This window comes from Mauremys mutica, chromosome 12, assembly GCF_020497125.1.
Source record: "Mauremys mutica isolate MM-2020 ecotype Southern chromosome 12, ASM2049712v1, whole genome shotgun sequence".
Taxonomy (NCBI): domain Eukaryota; kingdom Metazoa; phylum Chordata; order Testudines; family Geoemydidae; genus Mauremys; species Mauremys mutica.
Window position 1 is genome coordinate 36,700,101 of NC_059083.1, and position 9,805 is coordinate 36,709,905.

At 43.0% G+C, this 9,805-nt stretch overlaps 1 pseudogene; it reads left to right on the top strand.

Moving 5' to 3' along the window:
- Window positions 1-1,827: 1,827 nt before the first annotated feature.
- Window positions 1,828-2,759, top strand: LOC123347054 (annotated as a pseudogene).
- Window positions 2,760-9,805: the final 7,046 nt, after the last annotated feature.

Sequence of the window (9,805 nt, forward strand, 5' to 3'; positions counted from 1 at the left end):
TTTCCCTTCAAATGATTTTTGTCAAATTCATCCAGTAGATTGGTATCTCAACACAAATACTTATTTTTTCTGGTTTATCCTTCATTTCCATGGAGCTTCTTGAATATAGGAAGTTTTCTGGTGGTTCATATCCTCAGATGCTTGATGTTAAAAGGAAGAGCTGCTATTGGCAGCTGTAGCATAAATGATATAGTTCAGTTGGCTAGTACTTGTTGGCCTTACTGCTTCCTTAAGCGCTTCATTCAATACATGCATGATATCAACCAGTCTTTGCTAGTCTACAGATTTCATCCTTGGTAGCGTTGCTCAGTGCTCCATGTCTCTTACATTCTGTATGATCTCAATCAACAAATCATTTATATTTCCTGTACTTTCTTCAAGTGCTGTTTCACTCATATTTGTCTTCAATATTTCTTTCATCTGTGGCTGCTATTTGTCCTGTATCGTTGCTTCTACCAAATGTTAGACACCACTAATCTCCTTTTTCAGGCTTTCAGTCTCCATTTGTGTAGATTCTCCTCTTTGGAAAAAAGCTCTCCGCTGTCTGCTGAATCTATGTTTGGTCATTTCTTTTTTCTGTATTGTTATTGTTTCTCTCATTCCAGATTGGAACATTCATTTTCTCCAGCTTCTCTCTTCCAGTTTTGCAAAAATCCATCACGACTGTCTTTCTTTAAAAAAAAACAAAAACAAACAAACAAACAAAAATTTAAAAGATCTGCTCTAGGAACAATTTTGTGGATGTTCTATGGCCTGTGTTATCCAGGAGGTCAGACTAGAGGATCACATGTATCCCTTCCGGCCTTAGAGTCTATAAATCTATGAGCCATCGGATCCCTTCTTGCTTTACACTACTAGCCCATTTCACTTTTGTTGACAATGATCTCCTATTTCTTAGGTTGTTTTGGCCATTGTATGACATTGACTTGGGGTAACCCACCACCACACAATAAACCCTGCTGGGTAACAAGCCTGTGGACGAGCTAAGTTCTGATGATGTCCCTCTTTATGCTGTTCATAAAAATAATTGATTTGCCTGTATTCTTCATATTGGGTTGGTTTGGCAGGCTATACCAGCTGGGTGCCAAACCAGTATGTCTAGGCCTTGGGTTTATTATTAATTAATTATTGTTATTAATTAATATTATTATTGAAATCCTATACATTTTAATAGGGATAAATCCAATAAGACAAAACAGATCTTCAATAGGGTTTTCAACAAAATACTCTAAACAACCCCTACAAAATCTAACAGACAAAGAGATTGTTTTTATAGAATTGGTCAGATCCCCAGATTGTGCAAATTGGCCATAGCTATGCTGGAGTCAAAGGCCCAGGTCCCCAGATGGTGTAAATCAGCTGTAGATCCACTGCAGTCAGGGGGGGCAGATTACAGAGCTAGCAGGCCAGAGAGAGAGAGAATGACTTTATAGCCTGATAACAAAAGCACTTTCCCCCAATGCCGGAGACCCAGAATCCAGTCCCCCTGCTCCAATGCCTCTTTAATTATTTAACCCCAGTGGAACAGCTTCAACAGGAGAGACTGAGGGAGCCCCATATCACACTGTCCCATTCTCCCTGCTGAGCAGGGTTTTTGTGAATCCCAGTGGGGCCTGATTCTGGGATTTAGTCACCTAAAGTGGCAGTTAGGGGCCTAAATCCATTGTGACTCTAGTCTATTTTGACCACTGAAAACACACATTTGGAGTAGGGCCCTCTTTACATTCATCCTACTGATCGGATATTCACCACAGGCCAGTTCAATTTACCTTTATGATATGTGTTCCTTTCATTCTTGCAGGTCACAGTTTTCCTGAAAATATATTAATGGAAAATCAAACCACAGTGAGTGAATTTATCCTCCTGGGACTTTCCAGTGACCCACAGATGCAGATTTTCCTCTTCCTGCTGTTTTTAGTTATTTACCTAGTCACCCTAGTGGGGAATGTAATGATCATGCTGGTCATAAGGGCTGATCCTCACCTACACACCCCCATGCACTTCTTCCTCTTCCATTTATCTTTTGTTGATATCTGCTATTCCTCAGTCACGGTGCCTAATATGCTGATGAACTTCCGAGCAAAGCAAAAAACTATTTCTGTTGATGGATGCATTGCCCAGATGTTCTTCTTTTTCCTCTCAGCTGGTACAGAAATTTTCATTCTCTCAGCCATGGCGTATGACCGCTACGCAGCCATCTGTGACCCATTGCATTATGTGCAGACAATGAGCAAAGCGATCTGTGTTCAGCTGGTGATTGGTGCATGGACCATGGCCTTCTTAGGTGCCACAATTAACACAGTTTTTGCCCTCAAGTTGCATTTCTGTGGGCCCAATCAAATCAGCCATTTCAGCTGTGAGCTCCCTCTACTATTACAACTGTCCTGCACTGGGATTCTTATCAATCAAGTGCTGCTTCTCACTTCTACTGTGATACTTGGGTTGAGCTCCTTCCTCCTCACACTGATCTCCTACATTCACATCATCTCCACCATCTTAAGGATACGCTCTGCGGAGGGCAGGCGTAAAGCCTTCTCCACCTGCAGCTCCCACCTGATTGTGGTCAGCTTGTTGTATCTGACAGCTCTTTTCCAGTACATAAAACCCAGCTCGGTCTCCTCTGTGGTTCTGGATGAAATATTCTCCATCCAGTACAGCGTCTTGACCCCCATGTTAAACCCCATCATCTACAGCCTGAAAAACAAGGAGGTGAAAAGGGCTCTAGGAAAAATGTGGGGAAATTCAAGTATCTCAAGTAGCGATGATGTTTTTATTTTTTATAAATAAGAATGCATGGAATGATGGATAACCATTGTTCTGGACGTTTTTCTGCTCAGATATCTCACTGACACTTTGGACCAAATCCTCAGTTGGGTCTCCTTTGTAGGAGGCTAGGGAACCACAAAAGATTTTGTTACAGCCTAGCTTAGGCAGTTCCGCTTTCTCAGCCTCCGGTTATTGTAGGACACAGCATGCTAGTTTTAACCTGCCGTAACTGGCTAAAATTGCTGTGTGGCAAGCCCCTAGGCTGTTAACCAAAGGGGCGGCCCCAAAGGGTAAAGAGTTCCTATTGCATTATGTATAAGCTGGTTTGCTGCTGTTTGTATAAATATAAGCATGCTTTGTGTTTGCTTTTGAACTTCAAACCAGGCCAAGTTGTAGGGCGCTGGGTTCCCCGCCTCCGTAACAGCAACGCTTAAAGTCCCCGTTGCAAATGTGTCACGTTACCTTCATTAAAGCCAATAACTCACAGTGTGTGTGGGCCTCGTTCTTACAAAGCACCCTGGAAGGGCCGGGGCCTCCCTGGAACGTAACACCTTCATCCAGGGTGAATGCTATAAACACCAGACTATACAGTCATTCACGCCTTCTCGCTCTTTCTCTCTTCTTCCCATCCCAATCTCTCTTTAATCTGGGACACTGACCGCAATAGAGGTATGACTGATTGACACCAGCTGAGGATCTGGCCAATTCTGTACAAAAAAGATCTTTGTCTGTTACATTCTGTACTTCTTCTAGGATATTTTCTTAAAAACCCGTATTTAATATCTGTAGCATCTTATTGGATTGATCGCTGTTAAAATCGCTAGGGTTTTCTAATAATAAAAATCACTGGAGCCAATGGGTGTAATCCCTAGCTAGGGCTATATTCACAAAAGGATTTAGGCTTGAACAGGAGGGATTGAGAAAGAGCCACATCAGGTATCCTATATCCGAGTGGGTAGGTCACCCACATGGGAAGGGGCATATCCCAAGCGACTACCCTAACCACTGGGATAAAAGTTAAGAACGGTCTCCTCCTCCTAATACTTTCTTCTTCTCCCCACCCCCAGCTTCTTGTAACAACATCTTAGATGGGGTTAGAGGGTTCCCAGCTGAGAATCTCAAGCAGGAGGTGCCTCCCCACAGAAAATACAGGAACTGAACTCTATGACAGCAGCAGGGTTTTCAATACACCTCTCTCCTCGCCATCTCCCATTGGCTAGGGAACCACTTCTCAAGCTGTTTTTTTAAAATCCCTTTCTTAGGTACTTACCTCTCCCCATTCATTGTGGAGGGAGTCTGGGCACTGAACTCAGGTTTTGTGCATCCCAGTGATTTTCTAGGCAAACAAACGTTAGCTGATTTAATGCTCAGCAACACAATACCTACATCCCTTTGAAAATCTAGCCCTTGGTATAAATTGACTGAGACCCATTAAGGCAATGAAGCTAGATGGGTTTACATCAAGTGGGACTCTGGCTTGTAGTGTTCATATTCTCAAGTGATTTTGGTCTCCCCAAATTTCACTCACTGTCGAGTTGGAAAGACCCGTGTATCACTGAGTTTCCACTTAAGCACTAAACACAGTAGGAAGCGGTGCTGGTGCTCTGCACACAGCTGAAATTCACCCTTAGAGCAGATCCCCAGCTGGCGGAAAGCAGCATAATTCCACTGAAATAAACAGGGCTACACCAAGGTATGCCAACTCAGGATCTTGCCTAAGCAAATAAAGATATGATATGACTCAGAATCCACTTGCTGTGAAAGTTTGACTTAAAGAGATATGGGCTGGGCTAAATGAAGAGTTAACCAATAGGCTGAGATTCTTAGAAGAGCTTATGGCAGTTAGGTACCCAACTCCTATTAGCCCCAGTGATGTGCCAAAGGTGAGCCGGAAAGTCTGCGGATAGGAAGACAGTGAAGCCTGATCTCTTCTGTCCCTGTCCAATGCTTTTAACCACAATACCGTCCATGTGTCCACTGGGAGTCCCATATCTCTGCCCATATCAGCCTAGTATTGACAGAATGCACTGCCGGCCCCAGTTAACAAAGACACCACCCTCTTCTCCCATTTTCACTGGGATGATTTCGTTTCACATGCTTCACATAAAACGAATAGAACTGGTTGAAAAATGGGAATATTTTCATGACAACATGTCCCTCTTTCTCATAAAAATTCAAATCCTTTGCAATCAGATCAGTGAATAAAAAATAGCATGACCTAATTACTTTCACCTCCTGGTTTTACAGAGTATCCTGCCTACTACGCATCACTCCATTGGACTCTAATTTCTTTAGGACAGGAACCATGAATACTTCCATGTTTGTTAGTTCTGGTGACTTTTTTCCACATAACATCTTTTTCCAATCTGAAAGTGTGGTTACATAACAACAGACAATTTCTGTCGGAGAATCTGTATTTTAACAAAAAATATTTTTTTATGGGGGTGGGGAGTTTTGATTTTAAATTGACCTCTCAAAATGAAAGGAAAGTTTTTGTTTTAAAATGTCAAACAGAAATGAAGTGTTGTTATAGCCCTGTCACAGGGGCGTTGTGTGAGTAAAATCCATTAATGTTTGGGAGGAGCTCAGATAGCACATGAGGGCTGCAAACCAAAAACAGTGCTCTCTCTGCACTCCATTGTATTCCACAATATAGCTCTGAGGCTGGGACGTTTCAGCACTGAGCTGGATATATACAAGAGTGCGATTTTCCAAAAGCCACTAAGCTATTTAAGAGCCCAAGTCCCAATGACTCTAGCAATGAGAGTTATGCTGCTAAATCACTTAGGTGCTTTTGAAAATCCCACCCTAAGGGCCAGATTTCCAACAACCTGGCACCCACAACTGAGGACAGATTTTCCCAAAAAGCTCCCCTCCCATTTAGGCAATGAAAAGAGCCACTTTTTCAAAAACGTTCATCAGCCAGCAACTCTTGAGTGGCACTTAGAGACAGATTTTTGACACAGCTCATCACCTACCGTGCTGAACTGTTTTGAAAACATGGTTCTTAGTTTGTGCCCTCCCTTGGCCATCAGCCCTCAGTTCGTGAGAACTAGCTGCTCTCTGTTCCTCTGCTCTGCCTCTCCATCCTGGCCTGAGCATTCAGGCCTAAATGTACACATTATCCATTCACCAGCTCCCTCAGCTCTATGGGAAGGAAGGGGAAAGACACATTCATCCTCTCTGCCTGAGCCTGCAGACAGCCTGACACAATAACTCTGAGAGACAGGAGTTGCCCTGAGAATTACCAATACCACAACGCTTGACTGAGTCTGCACAGAGCCAGAGACAGTCGTGCTCAGAGGGGACATCTGCCTTGAGTGTAATCGATGCAGCAACATCTGCCTGAGTCTGCAGAGAGCCCGAGATAGTAGCTCTTAGTGGAGAGAACTGCACCATTCATCTTAATGGAGTGTTGGATCCACTGCTTATGGGCGGACCCCACCACCCCCACCTCAGCAGGGGACACTGTGCTGCATTACAAGAGTGTTCTATAAATGAGAGATGTCTGTATCTACGTCAATAGTTAATAACTGAGGCGTCAGTAGGTGGCGCTCCTGAATATGCACCTTTGTAGGGGGGAGATGTCCTCATAAAACTTAAAGCTGTGGAGAGTTGAGACCATAGCATAAAAAAGTGGGAAAAGTAACTCCTCATAAAAGGCTGACAGGTATTTTGGGGGGGGGAGACATAATTTCTCCTCAAGGTCAGCAACCAGAGTGACTAAAAACCCATGGCATCAAAAGGAGAGGCAATAATCAGGCCTCGAAAGTACTTGGAATATAAACTTGTTAAAACTCGGCAGGCAGCAGCTAAAAAAGCAAACTACTCTGCAGCCGGACCAGAGATAGATCTGGTTACTTGGTGGAATCATCAGAAAAGTGACAAAACAGACAAAGCAGTAATAGTTATACTGGATATTCTTAACATAAAGAAGAAAAAATTGTGACTTTAAGATCTCAAAACCAAGCTCTGAAAGATAAGAGCCTGTGGTCTAAAATATGTAACTGTCTGGAAATTGGAAAAAATCCCAAAGCAAAAGAATCACCATGCCTGGGACACACCTCCAGACTGGGAGGAGAGCACACTCCTGGCATTTGCCAGCCAACTGCTCCACCAATTAACTATCTGTGGGAAAACTCAGCAGCACAAAACAAAGGGGAGGAATCAGAACCCCTTCCATACATTTCTTTGCATAACAGGCCAAATTTGAGCACCCACAGAAATAATAAAGAAGCACCACAAGAATTAATTGCCCCAGGGAAGCAAGTACAGCATATCGCTCCAATCAAAACACAGCTAAGAAAGTTCAGAAATGTTAATGCGGAGGGTGAACCAGTAAGGGGACTTAAAACAGAAACAACTGAAATTTACCGTCCCTTCATCCCCAGGAAAACAGGCACTACTGTCTGATTTACCCGAACTCAAGCGTAATAATAAGAATACTAAGTTCTGGGACAAGCTTGATGGCCTGATTGAAATACATGGCATCCATAGGAAGGTAGCAGCAACCACACCCTCCAAGGAAATTGTAGCAGTTCATGCAGTCAAAACCACTACCTGCTTCACTTGCAATAAGCCTGGACATCTGGCACATGACTGTAAAAATAAAAATAAAATAAAAACATGCAGTAATTGTAAAAGGAGCTCGGGGAAGTAATCAACCCCAGAGCAAGCTGCATTGAATGGGCCGAAGGGTCCAAACAGGAAAGATCATCTCAAAATATAGCCAAGATTGCCAGTAATAGGATAATAATACCAGAGTGGGGGTGGGCAGGGAAGACCAGTAAAAACCCCGTGTTCCCTTCATCCTGAAGTGTGAGCAACAGATAAAAAAAATTGTGGGCTAGTAAACATGAAGCCTATATCTGTAGAAGGACCAACTCACAAAGCCCACAGGCAGGACCCAATTAAACCAGAAGCCTTGAAGGCAGTTAAAGATATAGTCACTAATTTGAAATCTAGAGGGATAATTAAAAAAAACACCTCCACAACTAACTCCCCAATTTAGCCCGTCAGGAAGCCAGACAGGACCTAAAAATTAACTATAGGCTGCACCCACCTTAACTGGGTGACTCCAAAGGCACATCCTATTGTGGCAAGCCCTGCCACTATTCTGAATTTGCTCACACCAGGACAGTCAGTATTTTCAGTCCTGGATGTAGCTAATGGATTTTGGAGTATTCCCCTTGCAAAAGAGAGTCAGGAGAAATTTGCATTTACAGTAGGAGACCAGCAGTACACTTGAACCTGAGTACCTCAGGGGTTCCATAATTCTCCCTACATATTCCACAGAACTATGGTAGAAGTAATAGCACGAGTGCCTTTGGAAGGGGATACTGTGATACTGCAGTATGCAAATAATTTGCTAATTGCCAGTTCAAATGAAAAGGACCATCTAAAAACCCTAAACAGACTGTTCGTGTATCTTCGTAAGGCAGGATTTAAATTAAGTCCTAAGAAAGCTCAATTGCAACAGCAGCAAGTTTTATACCTAGAGTATAACATCTCCAAGGAAAAAAAAGCACTCACAGTAGACAGAAAGCAGGCAATTAGAGGGTTAAAAAAACCACGGACAGTTAAGGAAGTCCAGAAGGTCCTGAAACGCCTTAATTTCTGTAGAACCTATATAGCGGAGTACTCAGAAATGGTGGAACCAATTCAACCCTCACTAGAGGGGGAAAGCCTGCAAATAAGTTAGTTATATGGGGCACAAAGCAAAAAATGGCATTTATAAAAATAAAAGAGGCTTTAGCCTCTGCCCCCAGCCTGGGCTTACCAGACATGGGAAAGCCGTTCCACCTTTACTGCAGCCACACCGGGACCCAGTACTCAGCTGTTCTAAACCAGCTTCAGGGAGATTAGACAGTGTTTGGTACCATATACCTATATACTATAAAACCCCCTGTATCCCAGGGATTACCGGAGTGCGTAGCAGCTCTAGATTGTGCTACATGGGCTGTGAAAGCATGTGAATCATACACTTTCACAGGGAAATTAGTGCTCCATACACCCCATACACTTATTAATCCCCTCAACACCAGGTGACTAAGATCTGTAACAGATGCCTGCAGAAGTCAGTGGAAATCAACATTGTGCTTGCAAAACCTTAACTTCTCCATAGTAAAAAATAAGAAAATAAATGTAGCCAAATGTCTGAACACAGATGGAGAGGTACATGAATGTCTTATAAATAATAAAAAAAAAGTATGAGGGTCCTTCTAACTACTAATATATGTGCAAAAATTGGGGGAAAATTGGGAACATTTTGGTGTCACCAAAATCAGTTAAAATTGTTTCAATCAGCATCTGTCAATGTCTCCACAGGTAAACAACAAAAGGTAAAAGAGAAAGGACTGAAGGGTGACCAGGACGACCAGAACAACCATGGGGAGTCTTCTGCTGTGGCTCCTGCTGTCCCTGTGGTGCATGAGGAAGGACACAAGTAGTGTGCCATGTGTGAAGGGAACTACAAAGTCTTGGGCTATCCCTCATTTGAACACAGTTACATGGCATATTGCCACTATGGCTTGAGAGGAAACACACAGACCTCGATACTGGAATTTGTGTGGGATTTTGTAGGAAAGAAACTGAATACTCATGAAAGATTATGTGCCAATTATACTGACATGGTACCAGTTAAGGTTGGGCCTGCTGAATCAGGATGGGGCTTACCACTTAAAGCACGGACTGAGGTAACCCCAAAGGCATGGCATACATTTGTTAAACGATGGCCCAAATTCGAATAGCCGCGGCTGGTAACAATTAACCGAGTTATTAGAAACAGAGTGGAACCACTTGACTGTGTGTCATGCCCTGAACAAATCCCTGTTTCAAAACCAGGATTGATAATGATAGGACCAACACTACCGGTCCTCACCTTGGTGGCATTCCACACTCACAGGGTCGAGGTGCGTGTTCCTTTAGACGAAGTGAACATACAATGTGCAAAGATCAGGCCTTGAATGAGTAGAAACATTACTAGCCTAACAAACTAAATTGGTGAGTGCTTAACTGGACAGAAGAGGGGATTACTAGA